Source organism: Salvia splendens, chromosome 4, assembly GCF_004379255.2.
Source record: "Salvia splendens isolate huo1 chromosome 4, SspV2, whole genome shotgun sequence".
Classification (NCBI taxonomy): Eukaryota; Viridiplantae; Streptophyta; class Magnoliopsida; order Lamiales; family Lamiaceae; genus Salvia; species Salvia splendens.
Genome location: NC_056035.1, coordinates 9369739 through 9384497, shown reverse-complemented (window position 1 = coordinate 9384497; position 14759 = coordinate 9369739). Strand labels below are relative to the sequence as shown.

Genomic DNA, 14759 nt, shown 5'->3' with positions numbered 1-14759 from the left:
AAGCATCAAACTATATAAATCATGTAAAGTTAGGGGAATAAAAATGTACAATTTGATTCGCATCATTAAACTACTCGCAACAACCAGCATAACTAATCAGATCCATCAATCAAGGACAATTCCGATCAATAAAGAAGATAACAAATAAAACAATAATTATAAGAAGCCATCAGAGAAGAAGATTGCAGTGTAGAAAAGCCAATGAACAGGGCGATTGGTGAAGACATCCATGTAATACCTAATGAAGTGAAGCTTCTCCCAAACGTTGAAGAGAAAGCGAGGCGAGCTGCTCTTTAAGCGCCCACTCACCAGGTGTCGGAGATTCCACCGCAGAAGAGGCAAGAGTGGCGCTACGAGGAGGAGGAGAGTGTATGCGGCGGAGGACAAAGCCATTGATTCTTATATTTTGTGCATGCTCTACGCGACAAGGACATAATTTTTCTTTTTTTAATTAAAAAAATAATGTAAAACTTTTTTCGCGCAATTTAAAATTATGTGTACAAATTTAATATTTATAATGGAAAAAAATTAAAATCATTGAATTTCCTGTAAATATAAGCTTCTGTTCATAAATTTTCCCCGTGGCTTTAAATTTCGGCGAACAAGAGCATTGGCAATGGAGCGCCCTATGCACCGCCACGTCATCATTTTTATCCTCCTATCCTCCCACCTGCAGTGGGGCGCCTAAGGGACGCCCTATATGTTTTACTATTATTTAGTTAATTAATTTAAATATTTTCAAATATATAATGCAAACTAATTAAAAAACACAACGAGTAGCTAAAAACCGGCGAAGACTGCATTGATTAACAAGAGTTACACGATTCAAGTTGGCTAATCTAAGCAATTCCCAACTCTCGGCGCAGCTCATCGATCAACCTCTGGAGGTATTCGGCTTTGGCGGGGTCCGTACACTTCTCAAGGGCCTTGTACGTCTGCAACAACGTCCGCGCCATCGAGGCTCTTGCCAACCCCACATACGCTGCGGCCGTCGGGGTCGGGGTCGGGGTCGGGACCGGGAGCGGCGATTGGGTGGCGGCGGTCGAGGATGATGTCGCCGTCGCCTTCCCCTTGTTCTTCGCAGCCTTGACGCCTATGGGACGCCGGGAGGACATCGGTGTGCCGGAACTCTCCTCCTCCGTGTACGTCCGGTTGAGGTCCACCGGACGAGTTCCGCTTTCGCTGCTCGTGTAACCACCAACGGTGGTGGTCTTCGCCCTCTTTGTCCCACCGGTGTGCAGAATCCCGCCTTGGAACTTCTGCTTGTCCCTAAAGAGCGCCCAGATGCCCAAATACTTGAAGTTGCCGTACAGGGACTGGTACGACAACAACGCTCTATCGCGCACGTCGCTCAAGCTCTCGCCGCTTCCCTGCTCCCTCGTGCACTTCTCGTACTCCGACGCGAACAGGTTGACTTGCTTCTTCACCTGATCCAAGTGCATGCGGAGCTGCTCCCGTTGGCGCTTGTACGCTCTCTGCGGCTTCGCCTCATTGTAGCACTCGGCGATGCGCTCCCAGTACGCGAGCTGCTTCTGGTTGTTGGCGAATATCAGGTCCTCTGATATATCCACCCAACACCTCGCCAAGACGAGGGTTTCATCCGGCTGGTAGTTCGTACGGCCGGGGGCGTACTCTTCATTCGTTGCCGGATGTGGCAACTTGTACGCGCGGTGCCGGATCCGTTCTTTTTGGCGGGGGCGGCAACGGCGGATGGGGTGGCGGCGGCGGCACAGCGGGAGGGGGCGGCGGGTCGGTTTGGAGACGGCTCCATGTCAGACAAACCATACGATTCCGTACTGAATCCGGGATCGTACTGCGTGTTGGCGTCGAACGACCGATATTTGTCGGGTTCTGTACCCGGCCAACGCGCATCACCACTAAACATCGGACTATTGGGACTTGAATCCATTTCGTAGTAATGAAAATGTGAGTTTCGAGTGAAATGAAATGTTACAAATGAAGCCGGGGTAGGGGATATTTATACAAATTTTTTGAATTTAGCATTTAAAAAAAAAATAAAAAAACGCATGCCATCGTCCGCGGAGTCCACAATGGCGCGGACGATGGCGCGGATGATAGACCATCGTCCGCGCTTCTTCCGCGCCCGAAGCTTAGGGCGTGGGCGTAGGGTGTGTCATCGGGCGGACACCCACAATGGAGCCATCGGGCGCGCCCGAGGACGATGGCACACATCGGGCGTGCCATTGTGGGTGCTCTAAACCATGTATGTTGGACCAACATTATAGGCATAAAAAAATTGCAAAACAGGCATGACCTGACTACTGTATTTACTACTAAAATACTGTCAAATTGATAGTACTATTATGTGTCCAAAATTATCCCGTCCAAGAATGTTTGAATCCAAAAGGGTTTATAAAAAATCTGTCTAATACGAGTATTTCCAAAAGATGTGATTATTTTTCATAACGAATATTTTCTCCAAGGTTCTTCGATTAATCAAACATTTCCAATTTCTGCTAGTTTTTCCTGTGTCTTATTTTATTTTCTTTTTACTTTATCATCCTATTTTACTTTATTCTCTATCCAGTTAACTTAGTAATCACAATTCTGTACATAAATACTAGAACACAGAAATTAACTTGAAACAGAGGAACGTATTGTTTCAAATCGATGTTAGTATTTTACTTGTCAGATGCTCTACATGTACATATCTTCAATGTAGATGAAAGGAGGGGATGGGCAATGATCATCACTACAACCAAATCAGCAAGCTGCAGCCTTAATTTTCGATAATTCTAGCGACTTTCTCTACTTTCTTTCCCGCATACTAATTCCATCTTTCATTACCACATAAAAAGAGGGACCAATCAAAAGGAGAGTGAGAGATGGGGTAGGGTGAGAGGGAACTACGCAGGACCTGCAATTGTCTTCATTGTATAAATCGAATTGACCCTTTTCCTATTCTTCCATCTGAAGTCCAGTTGGCGAGCAACCTAGGCCACTTAGTACATATTACAGGCAAGAAGCACGTCGTCATCTCCATGAATAATCTTCAATGCAATTGCTTCCACCTGTGCATGCAGCTCAGCCTTTTCCCCCAAAATCTCATGTGCCATTAAGCAACAAAAAGGGTAAATTAGCCATCCAACTTGCGAATTTTACCTCAAAATTCACAATAACACATTCAACACATCTGTCTAAATATACTTCAACCCTGAAAGATACTGCTGTCTTGAAATTAGATACTGAGCCAAGGAATATATCACTCCAAGAAGCCCCAATATCTTGATCTTCATAATGTCTGTCATTATGATTGGTGGTAGATTAAGCGGTATGGTAAGCAAGGGCCTTGAATCGGCCTGTTTCGTATAGCTCCAAACAAAACGGTTGAAAAGGATGTGGCGTGGGAAAGTTAGTACAAGGAGGGCCAGATTCTTGACGGCAAAGATCCAATCAGGTCCCCTAATATCGACGCCCCATCCTGTATTGCCATGCCACACATCTTCCCATATACTATACACAGCAGTCGACACCAAGTACGTGGAGATAGCAACAGTAACAGGGAAGTACCTCTGCTTATCACCGAATCCAGCAAAGAAATCTGAATCCTGGTTAAGCAACAACAGAATAGGCGCCAAGAAAAATATAGCACGGTTTGATCCCCCGGTCAGATGCACATTCAAGATCAAGGATATTGCAAAACACATTACAGTGGCAACATTACCAACTGCAGGCATCCAAGCTCCTTCTGCAGCAATCTGCTTTGTAGTAAATGCTGGCAGAGTCGAGGCCCTGCGCTGCTTCATATATCTCAGTCTAGGAGGCACCATAGCTGAACTGCTTTCACCTGACTGACTGTGTCGAAGTCCACCTCTTTCCATAAACTTGCCACGGATAAGTGAAGCCAACTCAAACTTTATCTCAATTGCTATAAGCATAAATATTGCAGCATATAAACCAAGAAGTGATGTCCTTGCACCCTCAACAGCAAGTAATGTCGCAAACTTATTCCCCTCCTCAGCCATATCTTCAGCAACAATCTCTCCTAACCAAGTCTTGTTAATTCTCACCTGACCCTCCAGTAAATATGTTACTGGAAATAGGGCCACAATCAGAGCAAACATCCAGGGCAAGAACTTGGTGCTATAAGAGGAAGGTAGATGAGTGAAAACCACAAATATAGATGCACAAACCATGGTGACAATGATGAGGGCATGCAGAACTGCTGCCTGAAGAAAATACTCTGCAGATATATAAATGCCAAGAGCAATTCCCACAGCAATGGCATAAAATGTTCTCAACTCAACAATGTAAGATATTGGGATAACAGAGGTGACACCAGCCAGAGTGAGAAGGATAGCTGCAATAAGCAACCATGATGGCCATGTGGGCTTTGAAGCCATGAAGCCATATATGGAATAATGGAAATATCATCAGCAGATTGACGTGCAGATCTAATTAGGTCAGAATGATAAGTCCATGCTAGAGGAATTGGAGGCTGCATCACGATGAATAGCAGACCAGTTGCTATGACCAGTACCAAGTATCTTTTTGCGGCCTGAGTGAATATGGGAAAATCTTCAGTTAGTCCTAATAAAGTATTTGCTAGGCATACATCCTAACCAGCGATGCCCTCTTAGAAGTGACAAATAATGCAAAAGAAGATATTAATCTTTTAAGTACTCCCTCCGTCCCATAAAAATATATGTGCACTTTCCATTTTCGTTCATCCCATAAAAATATGGTCATTTCCATTTATGGAAAGTTATCCCAATTTATTACCCCTATACATCAAGTTATTTACAACTTATACCACCATCAAAACACTAATAATAATGTGGGTCCCACTATCCACTAACACTACTTTAACTATCCTTCTCCTCCTCTCTCTTAATTTACCAATTTTATCTTAATTCCCGTGTCATATCATATGCTCATATTTTTATGGGACGGAGGGAGTATATTGGATAGACAACTTCTGGAGAAGGGTATAAGAACCTTTTGATGCAGGGACTACATCAGAGTGGAAATCAAGTCAAAACATTATTAGCAACATGCAGGGCAGTAAGTTACTGCTAGTGTGGAATTCTATGAAATATTAATCTCAGAAAAACATGAATATGAATCAAAATAATAATAAAGAACTGTACCATGACATGGGAAAAGTGCAGAGCGACAATTGGTATACAAGCTAAGCCTGTTAAGAGAATGCAAGAACCAATGTTATTAAAAAGCGGCCATGGCGCCGCCGTGGCGCCATTGCGTGGCGGGTTTCGGAAAAAACGCCATAGCCACGAGCTGCCACAAAACTTTTTTATGGCAACCGCCATTTGCCGCCATGAGTGAAAAAGCAAGCCATCAGATGGAGGTCTTCCATACCACCACTGTAGGGCTTCAAATATTGTTTCGCAACAAAACCAGACTGACAGAGCAACCACACCAGCATGTGCATAACCATTAATAGGTTTCATCTTTGACGCTGATGATTTAGATTTATCCCTGCAATGTAACCAGACCCATTAAGTTTATAAGGAAAAAGTGCAACATTGAAAATTGGAAAAAGGTTTTGCCGATACTTATAAAGCAGCAAAGGAGGAGATACTGCTAAAAATAGAACAGCTGAAACCCACAACACATTCTTTGAAGCCATAACAAGCATAGATAACTTTGCAAAATAGAGACAAATCAGAACCCAAACTGCCTTTGATCCAATTCTCCGGTCCACAGAAAGTCTCCTGACAACGGCCAGACCTGCAAAAGTAGTCAAGACAACCATATAACTCGGGTATATCACATCATCATCCATCCCATAGTAGTACACATTTGAGTAGTTGAAAAAATTGTTCTCAATATAGCACAACAACAATGCATGGCTGATCAATCCAGCTTCAGTCAGGTAAAAAAATTGTGGAGGAAGAACAGCTAAACCAGGAACTGCCATAGCCAGAAGCACACTGCCAACTATTAGCTTACAAAAGGATTTTAATGACATGCCTGCTATCCAAATGTTAAGATCCCAGTAGTTATGCATCATGAACCAAGCAACCATCAAACTCCCCAACACAACAAATGCAGAGTACGATGACAGGCTCTTCTTTGTGAAGAAACGAGCCAAACAATATCCAGCTACTGAAGGGAGTGGAAGGAACTGTAAAGTAAAGGTGTCATTCAGTAGCATGACTTATACAGATAAATCAAGAAGAGAAATTTGGATGACAATAGTTTTTCGCACTTTCCAGTAATAATTGCCTTTTAAATTCTTTTCTGTTCTTAGAAAACTGCAAACATAAAATGGGGATAATTAATAACCTAGTCTACTAGATCTAAACAGATGGATTTGACTACATATCATAACAAACAAATAGTAGTAGATCATTAGTAATTTTCAATCCATGTTTTTCTTTCTATGTCCAAGTAGAGGTTGAAAGGATAGATAGTAAAGTAGCACCGCTAGAAACTTCCTTGCTGAATTTGTTATATATACATCCTGGCATGGGAGAAGGTCTTAATACTCATTAATTTCTTAGACAAAACATAATCTTAATAGAGTAAAGTTCGTGCAACAGTTGATGGTTACTAAAGAAGAAAGAAAAATGCATGCATACTCTCTAGAGAACTTTCAACCTCTATTTATATAATGGTGTGCAAACAGGCTAAGGGAGAATAGTCTGTGTGTGTACAAGCATTTTCTAGATAACCTTCCCATGGTACTCGGCCCCTTTGTAATAGTAAATTTTACACTGGTTAAACCAGAATCCTTAACAGTTAATGAAGACTCATCTAACTAAGATTTTCTATAGCAACTAGTCCAGAGATAGCACCAGCAGCAAAGCATTAGAACCTTAAATAATTCCATAGAAGTTCACAACACAATATCAGAGAATGCATCAATAACATTCAGAAATCAGAAGCTACCAGTTCATGCCAATGTAAAAAAAGAAAAGGCACATCGTAAGTAAAGAAGTAAATTCACAAAACAAATCCTCAAAAAGGGGTTACAATAATAAAATCACACTATCTGATGACCAAAGTCATAAATGGACCAGAAATCTACATACCAGGATAGGAAATCCCACAACAATCGCTCCAGCAGCACTGACAATGACAGCCAATGCAGTGAATACCAGTGAGCTGAATGCGTCAGAAACCATACCAAGAGCATAAAACCAGCAGCAGCAGCAGCTCCTCCGAGCATTGTGATGGTGACAAGCAGATAATTCAATGGTGGTGGGGCATGAATGTACCGCCCAAATGAATGGAAAACAACTCGAATCTCCAGGCATATAACAATAACAACTAAAGCCACAGCACCATTGACGAATCGAATGATCTGCAACTGGTACTCGTTATTAGTAACCCACCACAATGCCCCTCTTGTAGATGCATACAGCTGAAGCAGAAGGGGGATGAAGAAAAGCAGAAACAAATCAAAGATGGCTGCACTTGATGAGAACATAACCAAATAGTGGGAGGCAATGTGGAACAACACGGGAATGAACAAAAGACTCAGCGTATGTACACAGCATTCAAGCTGCCCAAGAATGAAACTATCTTCGGGGACCTCACCTCCATGGAAATTCACTTCTTGCTTCAGTTTGAACGAGGATACGCGGGGGACTGAATACAGCCAGTAGAATATGCAATTAAAAACCATGAGATAGTAAGCAGCATTCCACATACCCACCGCAGAAACTGTTGCCCAAGTAAAAAGCGTGGAAGCTATTAGAGGAACGCATACGAACAAGAGGCGTTCGAGAGCCAGCACAATGGTGGGGTGCTCGATCTGCATCCACTTGAACTGCAACGATGCCCAAACTCCGATTAGAAAATTCGCCAATGCACAAGTTAAGGCGGAGAGAATAGCAAGAGAAACATAATTGAAGGTGTAGTAGAGCGAGGAGCTGAAGAAGAACGTAATCTGCGCGGCGATGAGAGTAAACCAGACGGCGAAAAAGGAACCGGATTTGAAATTAAGAGAATCGAGGATATACGCAATCATGAGTCCAACAACAATGGTGGCGACGACCGGAGCACCGCCGAGGTCGAGGAGGAAGGCTGCGGAGGGGACGAGTGCATCGGCGATTCTGGCATTGAGGACAAACGAGGAAGGGGAGAATCGAGAGTTCTTCATAGAGGAACTGGAGCGGCGGCCGCTTCCGCCTGCTACGCCGTAATATAAGATGTCGGAGGGCTAGGGTTAGGGTTTTGGTCTCCGTTATAGGAGGTGGTGGGGAATGAGGGGGCGCTGGAGGAAGGGGAAATGTAAGGGCGGAAAGGCCGGGACTGGAGCTCCGGCGACAGCATTTGGCCGGCGGCGAATGGTTTCGTGATCTGATCGGATCGGAGTGAGTAAAGAAACGGAGTCAAAGTCTGAACTCCGATTAGACTTTTGTGATGGACGTGCTAATATGTGACGTGTTTATATAATATTCTGTTTTGGTCAAATACGATCATGTTTGGGATTAATTAGGAATACTATATATTTTTTTATTTATAACCAAATTATATACTACTACGGAGTATGTAAAATTACAAAAAAAAATACTATAAAAAAGTCAATTAAATGATTAAATTTTATAGATATCCCCAACTATTAATAAAATAAAGAATAAAGTAAATAAGAGACTAAATCAATAAGTTAAAAATACGAATATATCAAACTTAATATTCTACACTACTAGGGAAGGACATATCTTTAAGATCAGTTTAAAACTATGTAAACTCTCTCGTTTAGAACCATGTAGTGATATTTGAAGTCATAATTAATTGATATTTGACAATTTAAGACTATGTAAACTCTATGTGGCTCTTTTTGAACTCATAATCAATTTTGCCATGGATGTGAATTTAAGAGGAAGCACAAGCTCAAGCGTCTAATTTGAGATGAATACGTTAACTTTTTGCTAGTAGTTGGTATGCAATAGAAATCCCATGAGTTCATGTTTGATGAAAATGTCTTGACCATGTCTGAAGTAATATTTGTATGCTATAGAAATTGCCATACATTATCAATATTTCATGACAATTAGGTCATCATATTAATACCTAAATTGTCAGCATATTTGTATCAGTCAATTTTTCTTACCGATCCAACATATAAGAAATTAATTGTAAGCAGCATTTAACTGTACATATGTTTATTTTCATTATTTGTATTCATCTGCTGATGTGCACGCAAGATACTTAATTTATAAGCACATTAAATAATGTAAGTTGTAATGGAAAACAGAAGATAGCCGATAGGTACAACCCAGAAGCACAATTGAACACACAGCTCGTATAATCCCCAAAGTATTTCAATATCGTAATTTTATTTTTTTCACAAGTAAGTTTTAGTACTATATGTCTATGATTTATAAATCCATCTAATTAGAAGTCATAATTCATAACAATAGTTAATGAAAATTAAGAAATATAGATAAATGGCCCAAAGCCCGATAGTTTTGGGCTGATTTAAATGACCCGACCACAAAAGCGGTCCGAAGCCCGAAAGGTTTGGGCTGATTTAGACCCAGCCCACAAGTTTTTCATTTTGGGTTGGCAATTTTGCAACTCCTAACATAAGTTAGGAAAATCTCAGAAGTTAGATAGCTGAGAAGGTACCCTACAGTGTCAGCCACTCTGTCGAATTGCTTCATTGTCACCAGGTATTTAGATAATTTTTTGCTATTCTAGTGAGAACCACTGAACATCACCATTGTAGGAAGAAATATGTCGATTCTGTTTCTTATGACATTATCGGGTAACATGAATTGTGCGTTGATTGTTTCATTATTTTTTGGTTTAGGTTGGAAAAATCGTAAAGGTGAATTATTGCGCTTATGGTGGACGATCTAATCAAATGTTGCTAATTATATGAAACTATAAGGAAATGTAGGTCAAAGTTGAGGATCTGGGAAAAAATGTACTAGAAATTTGAATTTTTGGAAAATTGAAATCATGGTATATTGTTGACCGCGCTCTGAGAAGATTAATGTAGTTTTCCTTTTTGGAATTAGTCTTGATTTCCCTCTATTTGGTGTGTGGGTTCTGGCATTATAAATAGGATTCATAAAAGGCAACCTCAATATTTTCATAAATTTCCTACTCTGAAGTTTGATGTAGTTTTGGTGTGGACTGTTAAATTGTAAAGTTGGATACTTGCATTTCTCCTGATGGCCGGGGTCATGGTCGGTCAACTCTGACAGCTCTATATCTAGACATAAAGCATAGCAGTTTGCTACTTAAACAAATTAAGACATGTGAATCAAGACATTTATGATCCAAAAGTCCAAATGCTCCCAGCCTCTTCTTTATGCCCAACTTGTAGTTTTTTCCACCTCGCCATTTCTGTCTTTCTTGAATCAAATTTCTCACTGAAATGTAGATATCTGTTTCCACAGGTAAGTTGATTTTAATATAGTAATTGCTCAACTCAAGTGACTCGCCATATTTTCAGCAATATGATCGTATCTTTTATATGTACTCCGTACTATTGTTTTAGTTTGATTGTGAATGGTAAATGTTATTTGAAGTTTTACTTTCACCATATGACAGTAATTATCAGCTGTTTGATTGTGAACGGTAAGTATTATTCGAAGCTTTACTTTCACCATATGGCAGTAATTCTCAGCTGTTTTTGGAAAAACGTTACAGCTCAATTGTCTTGTGCTTATGAAAGCATGGAACACCATTTTTACAACAATGGTTACATTGAGGAGCTTGAAGATAAAGGCATCGACATGCAATGATGCACAAGGACAACAAAAGATCTCCACTCCTATGACTCTATGAGAAAGAGGTCGAAAGAGAGTCTGCTAAAATTGCTGAAATTAAGGCAAAAGGCTCTGATTTATTGATCTCAAACAGAAAATTCATCATGCCCTATTTCTCTCCCAATTTCACTAATTATTACTTGATTCCGTCTTACTCTTTTTCCAAATGAAACTTAATGTGAGATTTATTTTTTGCTTTTTAACATAAATACATGCTTGATTCTATACTTGGAACTATCCTATTCTCAAAATTTGTGAAAGATTCTCAGTCACATGGTATAACTCTAAATCTAATATAATGCTCGATTCTGCAAACCTGAAGCTTTCTAATTAAGAAATATATGGTATAAACTTTGTCATGGTCATGCCTGGATTTCATTTGCTTGTTGAATTTTAATTGCTAGAAGCATCTTCATTCAATAAAATATGTTTGTTTCTTTCTTGCATTTGTATGACTTGTTTTTTAAAATATTTTGATCAGGAAAATGTGCTTGGTGAATCTAGGAAGATGATTACTGACTGCCTCAAGAGCCTAGTGGCTGCTCTAAGTGATCTTAAAGGCACTTTGGTAATCTATCAAGCTCAAGTGCTGGCACAACTTATCTGCTGATGGAATTTTATCTTGGTGCTAATAAATCTATTACCCTATCTATCTAGGACATGAGATCTGTCATGGAAGGTGTTCTTCAATATGTATAAATGTAAGTGATGTAGTTCCATGAGATGCAACATGGGTAAACCATAAATAGGAATTGGTTCGAGTAAAAATTTCTTATTGCAAAAATTGTGAGAAGAACTCTTGCATTGAATCTATATGTAATTGCACTGCACCTGTACAAGGAACCACGAGGATCCTTAAATTGAAACGAACCGTTGCAGGTTGAAGTGGAGTCGTCTGGCCAAAAGGAGGTTCAGAGATTGATGATTCTTGGAGCACCATTACAGATGTTGATCAGATATTTCAATCTAAGACGCTTAGCTGGAAGCACTGGTGTTTATTCTCTTTGAATTGTGGTTTATGTATTAGCTTTGCTGTAGTGACTGGTGAGCTGAAAAATTGGGAATTGACATGATTGTGAATTTGTGATCATGTGCAAGTTAGTTAATATGAAAACAATCATGTCCTCATCTGATCATCGCCAATTTTTTGACCATACATCTCATTTATCAAACTATAGCTACTATTCTCTACGGTATATGGTTTATAACAAGTACTTATAATTATTATTTGTAGTTGAATGCTTGTTCTCAACTGCAGTATATGTCACTATTACATAGATATGCAATATATATTTAGGTGTCACTCTTGAGCTCACGTGCACACATTTTAGTTAACACTAGCATTTGTCATTTCTTTTCCGGTCTAAAGTTTTTTTTCTGGGGAAGAGGAGAAAACGAAAACCATAGTCAACAAATGTGCCAATTTCATAGCCGCAAAATCATTTACATTTACACAAAAGTTATGTCACTAATAGTCTTACCCACGTTTTAGTAGGACAGCATTGCGCCTTTTAACACTTAGTTTTTTTTTGGCCCCACTTTCCCCAACTCTTACTCTTTACTCCAACTTCATAAATATATAGTAGTACTAATAAATTCTGAAATATTGATTTCTTTTAATTTTTGGCCTGTATAACAATATGCCTAATGCTATACAAAAAATAAAAATTCATCAAATGAAGTAAGTTGCAAGGTTTGCCACCACCTCACTAATCACAAATGGTGTCAAGATTCATTGACAATATCTGAAAATGAGTTGCAGAACAATAGGAAAAAATAGAGTAAAATTTAATTAGAAATAAATGAAGTGTGTAGATAATTGAAAGTAGACAAAGATTGCGTACAGTATCCTAGAATTGATTGAATAAGATGGTCAATCCATCAAGGGTGTCTATAGTGATTATGCTACTAAGTAGGTGCATCTTCCTAGTTAATGCTTGCATTCCACTTTCTTTGCAAGCACATGCAGACATTTTAAAAATTGAGGAGTCAATTTTTAGATTCGAGAACTCCATCACACATTTTAATATTGAAAATTTGGTCTTAATCTAGTTTGAATATCTTGGTTATCACCAAAAAGCTTGATGAGAATTAGTGCTATAGTATCCACAAATGAGTAAATCATATAAGCATAGTGATAGAACATTGTCTAATACAGTTTGCTTCTCTTGTGGGTATGATTTATAGGCTATTGACCACAATAACATTTGTATCTTTTCTTAATTGTATGAAAAAGCAACATTCAAAATTGAGCTCGGACAAGTCATCTGATTCAAAACTGGATATTACTGTTTGTTGACAGACGTAAGCTGGATAGCAACGAAACATTGTCCCTCAAATTTGGGAGTTTGCATCATGTTTCTACTTTAAAACAACATTAAAATGAATCTTTTCGAGCATTTTTGGGCAGGAAATTCACACTTTTGAGACCACATGCTGGTGAAATTTTTGGCTGACCACAATAATTTAATCTTTGCCTAATTGATTGCTTTGACTGAGTAATCACTTGAGCTCAAAATCAAGAATCAACAAAGACCAAAAAAACAGCCTGAATTTTCAAATTTTCAAATTTATTTCTTGAAAATGGAAATTAGTTTTGCTGTTCATGGCCAGCTTAATTAATTTAAGGTCTTTATTTAGTTAGATTTATTTTGTAATTGCATAGGCCACTCTTTCACAGACATGAAACAAATTATATAATCTGAATAAAATTAGACTAAATTGAACACTCAATTATTGAAGTAGTGATTCCACCTTCGACCACTGTTCTCAAACTGTTGTTGAACATTCATATATACATATTTTAGTATAGCCAAGTTTTGTCCTTGTTCAACCATAATCTCTTGTCACATTAACCCTGATAAATTTATTAGCATTTCCTTGTCTGAATCTCACCCACAGTTTGTAGTCAGTGTCAATGCATGATCCAAACCCATTTTTTTAAAATTACCCATATGTAAAGTTTGTGTGTGACTGGGCTGTGTTAGGTAGTACTGGAGTATTATTTAACCACAAAAAGAATTTAAAGTAAAAGACAATAATGTAGGTTCCCCCTCATCACATGGTACCCAATTAACCTTTTTGATCTCTCTTGTTTTATGTTTTGGTTTAGATACCAAGAAAATCCAGGGGTTATGCCTTAATATCATGAGAATTCAACCTTGAAATAAAACATACATATAGAATAATTAATAAACATGAAAAAGTAAAGCCCAATACATGGTATTTAGATTAGTAGAAAAGTTGAGGAACATGCCATTTCAAATAATGATAAAATCTTGCCCTTAAATTGGATGCACATGGCTTTGATTATCATATTGCCCCATAATTTCCACTATTAATCAAAAAAGGCCCCAGTTTTGCTCTTTTCCTCATACTACAAAATTAGTTTCTATTTTGGATTCTTTTTCTTCTGAACATGCTTTTTTAACTAATTAAACTTGACATTTATCTTTACACATGTTAACTTCTTGCGATTCTTATTCTTTGGAAGGTAAAAGGGAACAAGAAGTAAGTAGGATGAGGCCAATATATGTATATAGATATTGCTTTTCTAGCAAATGAATCTACCTAAAAGTGTTTTAATTGTATATAGATATATAATGTATGATTAGATATGTGGTATACTCTACATAAGGGTTAGGTTCGGGTGAAAAATGAAAATCAACCATGTCATATTAATCAGAAACTAATTAATTTAGTTCATTGATCTTGATTTATGAATGGTGATCAGTGATTGATTTGCAACTAAATCATGCTTTTTTTCGCATACAATAATGACTGTTCCATAATAATGCATTTGTGCATATAATAATATATACTTTAATCAGGTCTTTATTTACAATAGGTATTTTATATACTCCATATATTACAATAATATTTGTTCATACAGTTAACAGAATAAAGATGATTTTCATATGATCACCCTCTTCATATACCACTGTCTAGAAAGAACCTAAAAGCGCTATACACACACTGACACACACACACACACACAATAATCCTTATTTTACGATAGTAATACTAGTACATAATCATATATGT

General features: G+C 38.5%; 1 protein-coding gene and 1 pseudogene across 1 annotated transcript in view; both read right to left on the bottom strand.

Moving 5' to 3' along the window:
- Positions 1–14759, bottom strand: part of LOC121798419 (DEAD-box ATP-dependent RNA helicase 21-like) — a 794448-nt gene that overhangs the window by 742431 nt on the left and 37258 nt on the right. The gene's annotated exons all lie outside the window — the stretch shown is intronic.
- LOC121798477 lies at positions 2596–8367 on the bottom strand (annotated as a pseudogene).